This window comes from Mirounga angustirostris, unplaced genomic scaffold (assembly GCF_029215605.1).
Source record: "Mirounga angustirostris isolate CCGP_5_RB_7025 unplaced genomic scaffold, mMirAng1.0.hap1 SCAF_9, whole genome shotgun sequence".
Taxonomy (NCBI): domain Eukaryota; kingdom Metazoa; phylum Chordata; class Mammalia; order Carnivora; family Phocidae; genus Mirounga; species Mirounga angustirostris.
Window position 1 is genome coordinate 94,889,896 of NW_026991717.1, and position 11,102 is coordinate 94,900,997.

At 37.2% G+C, this 11,102-nt stretch overlaps 1 pseudogene; it reads right to left on the bottom strand.

The window, feature by feature from the left end:
• Positions 1-1,002: 1,002 nt before the first annotated feature.
• Positions 1,003-1,562, bottom strand: LOC123862431 (cysteine and glycine-rich protein 2-like; annotated as a pseudogene).
• Positions 1,563-11,102: the final 9,540 nt, after the last annotated feature.

An 11,102-nucleotide genomic window follows, 5' to 3' on the forward strand; every position in this document is an offset into this window, starting at 1 on the left:
ACATATTGAAGACAATGAACAGAATTGGTGAAGTTTTCAGTGGAATATGGTATGAAGGACACATCAAGAATATATTGGAAAAAATCAAATTTTAGTTTTCCTAGAAAGCACATGCTTCCTAGAAATCTTCTCCATGTTACCGTCCTTACTTCTTTCTGTAGTCCCTGACAATTACAATCTATGAGGACTCCTCAAATCCAGCTTTTGACCTCTCAGAAAATCTGTAGATTTTTTTGATGTCTTTTATAGCCTGCATGTATTTAAAAAGGTGGACAGGAAAATTAAGCCAGATAAAATTTACAGATGCTAAGAGTTTTAGTGAAGCTTAGGATCTTGCCCCAATACAAAACAATGCAAATAAGGTTGAAACTTTTAATGGACTAGAAGTTATATTATAACATATTTCTTTAATATTAATCATCATTTTGCAATATGTAATTATATCAAATCAACATGTTGTATACTTTAAACTTACACAACGGTGTGTGTCAATTATATCTCGATGCTGGGAAAAAATAAAAATTTAAAAAATAAATGTTTTTGAAATATTATATTTAAATAGTAAACATTACATAAGGATGATTTTATTTTCAAGCCGAACTTTTATTTAAAATGTAAACGAAGGGAGCCTGGGTGACTCAGTCAGCTAAGCATTTGCCTTTGGCTCAGGTCATGATCCCAGGGTCCTGGGATCGAATCTCTGCATTGGTTTCCCTGCTCAGCATGGAGTCTGCTTCTCCCTCTCCCTTTGCCCCTCCTCCTACTTGTGCTCTCTCTCTGTTAAATAAATAAATAATAATAAATTTTTTTTAATGTAAAAGAAATGGCTCTTGAAAATACTGATGAATAAAGCAAAAATATACAGTGATCTCTTCCTGCTAGTCAGTCAGCCTATCCATGGACAGGGTAATAGGACCTATGTGCTCATAGAATTTTACAGTAGCTTCATATTAGATTATGTAGAGATTCTCAGCATATGATCTCAGTTCTGGGTTTACACCTTTACTGAGCATGAGCAAGGACTCCTGCTCCGTGGCCATAGCCAATCCCTTGGGCCCAAAGTTCTTTGCATAGCATCCTTTAGAGAAGGAGAAGGAGAAGATTTCATCTTCTTTCTTAGAGTTGTTGATTCAGGATCCTTCCCACACTTGGCATCTAGGAAACAGTTTTTGTGCTAGAGTTTTCCAGCTCCAGTTATCTTCTCAACATCATATACAGAATCCCCACATGTGGGACATTTCTCAGTATCTCTGTATTCCTGAGCTAATTTAGAAGTGTTTGGGATTTTTGTAGCCATGTGATGTTGAACATGCTTGGGTTTGATGCCCAGCCTCTCCTCACTGTCCATGTAGCCTTTCAGCCCATCCTTCTTTTCATAGCAAGATTTGCAAGTAGATCTCTTCATCATGTATCACTGCCTTTGTGCTATCTAAATTAGTCCTGCAATCCATGCACAGAACACAACAGCCGTGGAAGCTTCTCCCAGAACCCTGAACCTCTTCTGCAAGGTTCACAGTGCTCCCACAGGCCCCACACTTGTTTCCAGCTCCCCAGATGAGCATTTGAGTTAGAGGTAGGACCACACACCACTGGTGGGAGCTAGGGAGGCAGGGCAGAGGGAGCACTGGGGAGAGTCAGGGAGCCCAGGAAAGCCTTCACAAGTTTGAAAGTATGGATAGCTATTTCATGGAGCCTTTGTATTTTTATTTTTTCCTAATAATCCTATATTATCTCAATACTTATTGTGTATTTAATTGCTGAATACTGGTCCTCTAAAAAGCACCAGTTATTTTTAAATTCATTAATGTTATTTGAAATTATTCTTGTTCTTTAAGAACCATTATTTATTTCTTAATACTATGCATGTTCAATTATTTTTCTTTAGATTCTTAAAAAATAATAACTTTATTGGAAAAAAACAATTCAAACAAAATGTACAAACTAATTTGATTGCAAATCTTCAAAATAACAGTCAAATTTTATTGACTATTTGGTTGTTCTATAGTTAGTATGGAAATAAATGGGCTATAAATAATCAGGCTTGTGAAATATATATCTAAGCTTGTCAAGCTTAGCTAGTTAGAAACTGCTTTTGTGTGTGTGTGTATTTCCATTAGTCAGGAAAGATATGCAGAATTGCTTCCATGTCACTTTTAAGTAGCTGAACATTTCTACATATGCATATTGCTTGAGGATATTGGAAATAGAAATTCCCCCAAAGTTAAGTACCAGATTGTCAAGAAGCATAAACACAAGGGGTAAAATTTTACCTTCAGCTATGTTAATGCAAATCTAGTCACAGTCATGAATATATTATTTTTATTCTTCTGGATCTGAGGTTGCTATATCAGAAATGGAATTTTAGCCCATTTATCCTGTGGATATAACACATTAACCTATGTACCAGAGGGCACATCTTTTTTCATTGTTGTTCCTTTTTTCCTGGTAATACAAAATAGAGCTAGTAGCTCATTTTCTTATAGAATCTGAGAACTCTCACCAGCCCTAATATGGCTATACCACAAACAGATTATCATTCCAGTATAAACCAGAGCAGTGCTTGAAGCTATTGACCCAGGCCAGCTCCAACTCCAGGGCTACAAGATGGAATAAGCTGACTGAATTGATCAGTGAGCTCAGTGAACCACGGGCTAATTCCATGAAGCAACCCTACATCTCATGAAATTGATGAGTTGTTTTACAGTCTTGATCAAATTGAAGAGTCCTGTTAGTATTGTATAGACAAAGTTCAAATGACTCAGACTGCTCATGACACTTTTTAGATGGCCTTATTTCCCATAGATACGTATTTGAAGGTATAGTATAGTGTGTGTGTGTGTGTGTGTGTGTGTGTAGAGGGGAACTGGAGTTTGTAGTCCTTAGAGATCATGTAATATATTGCATTGTTATGTTTGCTTACTCTATCCACTCAAAATGCAGAAGCCATAGATAACAACGAAACATGATCTCAGACAAGAAAACGTGGTATCTTTGAGCTTTTATTTAAAATGGAAATACACCAAGATAATTTGAAACTATGTCTTCATTAATATTTTAGCTTATATTCATATTGCTGATGTACATATCAAAAGTATTATTTTTTCCTGTCATTTATTTTACTTGTTTTCATAAACTCCACAGCATAATTGCAGATGAGCCTACTGGGATGGTGAGATATCCACGTATATACACACTGGACAATCTATAAATTACAATGTATTTAACTTGTCTAGGAGCTGATCTTTTTTTTTTTTTTTAAGATTTTATTTATTTATTTGACAGAGAGAGACACAGTGAGAGAGGGAACACAAGCAGGGCAAGTAGAAGAGGGAGAAGCAGGCTTCCTACAGAGCAGGGAGCCCAATGTGGGGCTCGATCCCAGGACCCTGGGATCATGACCTGAGCCGAAGGCAGACGCTTAACGACTGAGCCACCCAGGCGCCCCTAGGAGCTGATCTTGAAGAGAGGTCATGAGTCATAATAATCCAAGTGCTGGGTCCCAATACACAAAGATAGCTAGCATTTACCGAGTAGGTGCACAGGCCAGGAACAATCCAAGGATTTTACATGAGAATTATGTCATTTACCCTCTCAACAGCCTTGTGAGATATGCATGGTTACTACCTATTATTTGCACATGAGGAAAGTAAGGCTTGGAGAGTTTAAGTCACTACTTTTAACAGTATAACCTGTGGTCATTTTTCTCCCTAGTTTTATTGAGAAATAATTGACATATCTCACTATATAAGTTTAAAGTGTACAGCATGATGGTTTCATCTCCATGAATTGTGAAATGACTACCGCAATAGGTTTAGCTACCATCCATCAGCTCACATAGATAAAAGAAAAGAAAACAAAAATGGCCCTTTGTGATGTCCCTTAAGCTTGTCTTCTTAAACAATATGCTGTAACAGCGTGGGATTTTCCTCAGTGTGAGAGTTCCTTGAATGGCAAGATGATATTTGTGTAATGACCGGTGTAAAATTCAAACCAAGCTTTCATTCTGCCTTTAACACTAACCACACATAAAATTGAACACTGGACGTCTCAATGTTGTTACCATTGCCTCTTTGGTTGCAACACTCATAGGATGAATACAATGCCATGACCAAAACGTAAAAGAGGAAAAGCCGTGGGGGCACATAGAAAGCCGACTAACAATATTACCGAGGCTTAGCACATGGCTACACTTGAAACATCAAATAATGGAGTGTTTAAAGAATCAGAGCTAATAGGTCGATTCATTTCTTTACATAGGTGCTCTTATTCTTTTCAGATATAAATTAGCCCAATCATATTAAATATCACGCACTGTGTGTAGAGTTGGGTAATGATCTCCATCAAATAACGAGTGCGGAGGATACACTTCACTCCAAGTGCCTTCTGTTCCAGCTGTTTCTACTTATCTTAATTTTCTTAATTGGGTTACAATTAGGCTGTGAATGAGATGTTAATATGGGAATTGGAGCTTTTCAACAAAAGGGTTTACTTTCTTTATTGTTTTGTGGTTCTTAACTTTCAGAGGCCTATATCTTGCTACATGTTAATTAAAAAAATACTACAAAGTGTTTAAGACAAGCTTATGGCATATAAAGAATAACCTTGTTTACATCTCTGCAGCTCTAACAAGTTGCCTGCAAGAGAACCACTGTTTGGGAAAAATTCTTCAATTTCTTTAGGGGATGAGATAATGTTTCTTTAAAAACTATTATAAACTCTCATCTATTTCTGCCATTGTCTCTAGACCTGACTTCACTTACTAATATGAAAGCCCTCAGCTGGACAAGGTTGGGGTTGGGATGGTACCAGTGAGGTCCAAGGCCTTGCTTTTCAAGGTGTTACCCTCGCATTACTAGCATTGGCATTGCCTGGGAAATTGTTGGAAATCCAGACTCTTAGACCCAGTTTAGCTTCAATCCTGTTGAAACAGAATCTGCATTTTTACAAGATCCCCAGGTAATTCATGTGCACATTAAAGCTGAGAAACCCCATTAGAGTCTGATTATAGCAGCAAATGAAAGGCAATTCCAATTTTTTTTAAAAAAAGAATTGTCTCATCATGCATTCTGATCATATATTAAGAACATATAAAATCCTAGGTAGGTAGAGTAGCTTATGACAATTAGATTTAAATTTTTAATAACATCACTACCGTAGATTTTTAAAGAATAGGTTTTAAAAGATTTTAAAAGCATTATGTAAGAAAAGTACAGAGCCAAAGTTGAGTTGGCAAGTGTTATTATGTTGGTTCTTTAGGCTGTTGTTCTCTAAGGAAGCTAAACAATCCAATTTTCTTATCCTCTATGGGTCAGCGGTGCTGCATGTTTGAAGACTAATGTAAGGCTCTAGAGTCTGTGGAAAGAATTTCATTCCATCCATAATTTTCCCCACTGTTTTCTTACTCATTTTAATCATTGTAAGCCTTTTTTTATCATTTAATTTCACTTTACCCAATTAAGTGTACTTTACCATTAAAAAAATTAATCGGTAATATATTTTCAAAACTTCTGTTCCAAAGGAACAGATTTTTTGAGGAATGTTGTGCAACTATTTATGTGAGTTGCCAACCCTTGATGTCAAGGTGACTTAGTTGAGAGTTTTGCAGCTATCCTATGAGAAGCTGAACACACCTGTGAAGCTTTTCATCCGGTCAGCGGTTGCTGTTACCTTTCTTCACCTGTTTCTTGGCTGTCCTGAGATTTTAAAATGTCATCCACAAATTTTATCTGTACGTTAATTATTGGATTACCCAGTTCCTGGCTGAAGAGGGGTTTTATAATTTCTGTAACTGGTTTGATGGCTAGGACTGGTACTGTTTGGAACAATTTATCCAGGCTTAATGGCTATTTCTGCTGCAATCTACCATGTACTTCATTTTATCCACATTATTATCAGCATTCAGAATGTCAGTATGTCCCTGTCCTATCTTTTCCTTCACTATCATCATCGAGTATTAACATTCCAGGTAGCTCAAGCACGCAGGGGTTGGGCTTCTGCTGCTTCCATACAACTGTAAAACCTGAGCATGTCTCCTGATCTGTAGCTGAATTCTGAGATAATGATGGGATTGTCATCTTTCGCATTCTGTTTGCCTACTACATGTTGATTAAGGCAGCAAACACTGGTTCCATATATTACTGGCCAAGTATGTCATTCCTCATTTCTACATGATCTCTTCACTGGAAGTTTATATACTCCTGATCAACACAATTCCTTTCTTTATACTCCCATAGGTGCTCATTGGCCATTTCTCCCAGCGGATCTCTGTGGCCTTCTGTACTGTTACTGCCCGAGCACCATTTTTTTTTTTTTTTTGGATAAGGATCTACACTGTGTGTTTACATCTCATCCTATCATCAGAGAGTATGGGCAACCTTTGCTCCTTGTTACATCTGTGCCTTTGTGGATTACCTGTGTAGAAAGTTGAATTTCTAGAAATCTGAAGCTCTTTTCTATAGTGTCCCCTCCCTGATACTTTGTCACTGAGGGAACTCATTTTCACGCTGATGCTAGATGGGGTGTTTCTACTCGCTGCTGGATCTTTTGTGTGCTAATAAACACATTCATATTCTCGGTACGAGCATCAGCCAACAATTTGATCTTCATACTCTTTTGTTAACTTCCAACAATAAACCCTAATAACACAGGCACACAAATGTCTTCATTGTCTCTCTGATGCTTCTTAGAAGGTGGAGGAGGATCAGTAAAGTATCCTCCAGACTGAGGAGACACTTTGAAACCAAACTATAATACGAGCCACAACATACTGTTTACACAGAGTTTTATTCAGGATAACTTACTGACAGAGGGGAAGCAGGGCTGACAATCCAGGCCTTACACAGCCATTCTCCACCCCCATTCTCTGAAGCTATTCGTCACCAGGTCTGGACCTTAATCCCCAGCTTCTATAGGGAGAGGGACATGGTGGTGAGGTCACAGGGTAGTTATCTACAGTGGGGCCATCTGTATGCCAGTGATTTCTACCGGCTAGCTACAGTGGACACTGCTCTGCTTTCCCTTTAGGGAAAATCAGAACAAGATTTTTCTGCATTCTGGTCAGGGCTTACATTAACCTCCAGGGGACCTAGAACATGTAGCCCCGAAGGAGGGAGGTCATTGCTTGGCTATCAACAAGATGGAAGGCCAAAGATGGAGTCAGTGTTGTCATCACTCCTAGAGATGATTTGTTTCCTTGAAAGAATTTTGGAGAATGTGGCAAAAATTTAAGATTAAATTTAAATATAAGTGGTGAATATATGGATGTTTGTGTTGTTTATTTTTTTTGAAAGTTTCCATTGTTTCACAATAATAATTGTTTTAAAATTTCATTTTGTTATGTTGAGATACTTCTACATATTTAAAATGGAGAAAACTGCAAATATTCTATGAACAACTTTATCAAGCTTTTATTGGTTGCTATACTATTGCTGACTCAGAGCAACCATGCCAGGAAATCTTAAGCTTTAAGCCAAGCAAAGCTGTCCTGTGTTTCCTTCTGTCTGAGTACTCTTTTCCCCAAAAAACAAAAATTTTGGTCCCTTCTGACGAGAGTTTATTAACTTTAACCTCAAAAGGGCCTTTCCTGTTCTATAACTAATAATCCTTTATCTCAATCCTTCCTATTTCTCTATTTTTATTTTTCTCTACAATTATTAACATAATTTTTATTTATGTATGTATTTTTTATTGAATGTCTCCCACCGCTAAAATATAAGCTCCATGACACTGTATATCCAGGACCCATAACAGTGCCCGCCACACAGTAAGCACCAGATAAATATTTGTTGAATGGGTAAATGAACAAACAAATAAGAAACTTAATACCAGATTATATGTCCTTACCCCCTTAGGATGTCTTAGTGGGATTCATATTTATTCAAAATCCCATTGAACTCTTGGAAGTTCTCTTTTATTGATATCTTTGCTTCTAAGACTTTGTAGCCTCTTGACATCAGGATTCAGGCAGATACACCCATGGATGGCTCAAATACATAAGAACATCGATTAAGATTTACTACCAACAGGAATAAAAAATGTGAATTACCACAGTGATCCAAGATAATTTAACCCTGCATATACAGACACTGTGTCAATGGAGAAGATCTTATTTTCAGGATTCTTTATTTCTCATAGCCACTCCACTGTGACTTAGCTGAAAGAAATTGAGATTCTTTCCCGAAGATCTACAACACCCAGAGGAAGGGTAAATAAATTTTATGTTCTTTACCCTCCTCAGTGGTGAGAACTAGTAACAGAAAGAAAAGAAAGGATAAGCACTCAAAACATCGAGGAGTTGTAAACTGGACTTTGAAAGCCCAGAGAAAGTGGACTAGCATTGTAATAAATACTTATTTGAAATGCCAGATTTCTGACTTCTTCTCACACTCTCAATGTATCTTTTAGACAGGGATTTAAGGCAGATGTCTATACTGAGTGAGTGTTGAGCAAGCTACTTCTGCTCTATAATGAGATGCTTTCAGTTAAGAGTGATAATTCATACCAGTTATTCCAACTTGTGTTGAAATCACAGGATGAGAAGCATGTCGGACCATGCCACCTCCCAGAGCAAATGTTTATGGCTGCACCACAGCAGTACCATCATGTGATGATGTATATGTCTTAAAATGATAAAGAAGACATTTTAATTGAACTAACAAACAAAAGTGGAAAAGTTAAAGACAACTTTTTGTATTTAGAATTACAAGTTTCCTAGTCTTAGAGTAAAAATATATTTTCTTTTCAGTTTTTTCTCAAGGAATACTACGGACTCTGACCCAGAAAACCTGCCACAGTAAGTGCATTTCTTTGTCTGTGAAGTTGATATCAACAACACATAAGGCTCCAGGGTTTTGTTTTGTTTTGTTTTGTTTTGTTTTTTTAAAGGAGACAAATGGCTTTATGTTGGAAACACATGGTGTTATTTGCAATAAGGTCATGAAAAATGAAGAAGTGAGAAGCTATGGATAGGGGCTGGGAAAATACCTTCTCCACTAGGTTTAAATAGTTGCTGTAGAGATTATTCATTTACAATTAGCAAATATTTTGTTTCCTTGATACCATGATTTTGCCTATGATTTTTTTCTCTTTGATAAGAGTAAGAATCCAATGAGGCTAATGAGTTCTAAAATGTGTAAACCTTCCCCTGACACACATACACAAGAAATATGTATTTAGTAGGTACCTATATGCACACTATACCCTGGGAAACTAGGAAGCTTCACACAGGCAGAGCTGGGTGCTATTGTGAATCAAGATTTCCACCATTGTTCGAGCCCCAGTGAAAACTGTCCTTGTGTTTTTATGATAATTCATATTTCTACCATTAGTAAATCATTCCTGGAATTTATGAGATTGTTTCTCATTTTGACACGGATGTATTTGGGGAGATTGCCAAAAGACAAAGATCTTTTATTGTGCATTTATAATTTTGCATGAGTTAGATTCTTCTTCCTCTTCTCTTCTCCCTGTCGCCCTCCCTCTCCACCTCTCCCTCCTTATTTCTTTTACTCTCCCCTCCTTTTGCTTCTTTCTTTTTGCTTCTTTGTCCATGTCTGAAATCACTGTGTGATCACTCAGTGCTCCCAGAGAGAATGGAAAAAGCACAAAATCCCTCACTCTTTGCAAAGATCTGTCATTCTAGCCAAAAGAACCTTGAATGTATAGGCTGTTTAATTCTTGCCAAATGTAAATATCAGACTCTTGTTCTAAGAGGTTGTGCATTCCACCGGAAGATTCATGGCCAGGTGTCATTGGATGGTTACCAATTCTAGCTCTCCCAACAATAAACTTGAGAAAACTGATCATTGGTTCTGCCTCTGCTTTCTCTTCAACGAAGTGAAGATACTACCAGTTGTGTGTAAGGTAAGGTCATCTTTCAGCTGCAGCTGGGGTGCTCTGTGCTAATCTCCAGGCATGCCTAGAAATCTGGTACTGACACTGGATAGGAATGGATATGTGTTAGTTACTAATGAAGTGCAATTTACAGTTTGAAACTCGATATAGTATACGTGCTCAGTGCTAAATTGCCCACACTGTTTTGGGATGAATTGAAGGTTTATACTTGGTTCAATCTGCACAGCCTGGCTTTAGCTACATAACCAGTAAGGTATAAAAAAATACTGTTGTAGGGGTGCATGGGTGATGCAGTTAGTTGAGCTTCTGACACTGGATTTCAGCTCAGGTCATGATCTCGTGTCGTCAGATCGAGCCCTGCCGTGGAGCTCCATGCTCAGCACACAGTCTGCTTGAGATTCTCTCCCTTTCCCTCTGCTCCTCCTGCTGGTGCTCTCATTCTCTCAAATAAATAAATCTTAAAAAAAAAAAAAGTACTGCTGTAAATTTTTGACTGGGCAACCCTGAAAGCAAGATGGCTTGCATGTCTTGTTGATTTATAATCTAATGAAATGAACATCTGCAATTGAGAATAAACATGGGACCGCACCTGGAAGCATCAAACCTTCTATGATGGTATGTTCTTCTTTCTCGTAATGTGCCATACTCTTTACTTTTACTAAAGCTTTTTGTCAGTACACCCTATGGAGACTTGTGAGTCCTACCAATTATCAGGCCTTTGTAACTGATGCACTTGAAACTTTTCAGATATAGTTGAGAGGTTGATTTAGATTTTTTCTTCTCCCTTGCATTCACTCTGACTAGAGTAAACATATTTGCAAAATGGAACATAAGGGAAATAGTAATAAAGGGTTTGTTCTTATCTTCAAAACTGTTCAGCATGTAAACCACTTTAGAGAAATATCAGATTATAAAATATAAGGGTACATAATTTCTCAAAGAATTTTTTGGGGGAAAAAAAACCCTCCAAACACTAGGAAGTAGTGTTTGACATTTATTTTGACTTAGCAAAACAGATTTTTTTTTTTTTTGCTTAGTGTTATATTATTGTCTTTCCTAAAAATTTGCAAATAAGACCTTTTAAAATTAAATTAAGCTGTTCCCAATTTATAGGTAGTAATTTTAGTTCATATCTTAGTGAATTTGAGAGTCTGTAAGTGCCTGTTTGGCAGTGCTTCACTAAAATTTGAGCAAATTGAGTGGAGACCTTTTTTTTCTTTTTAACAGTAACTTAATGTTTATTACAGCTA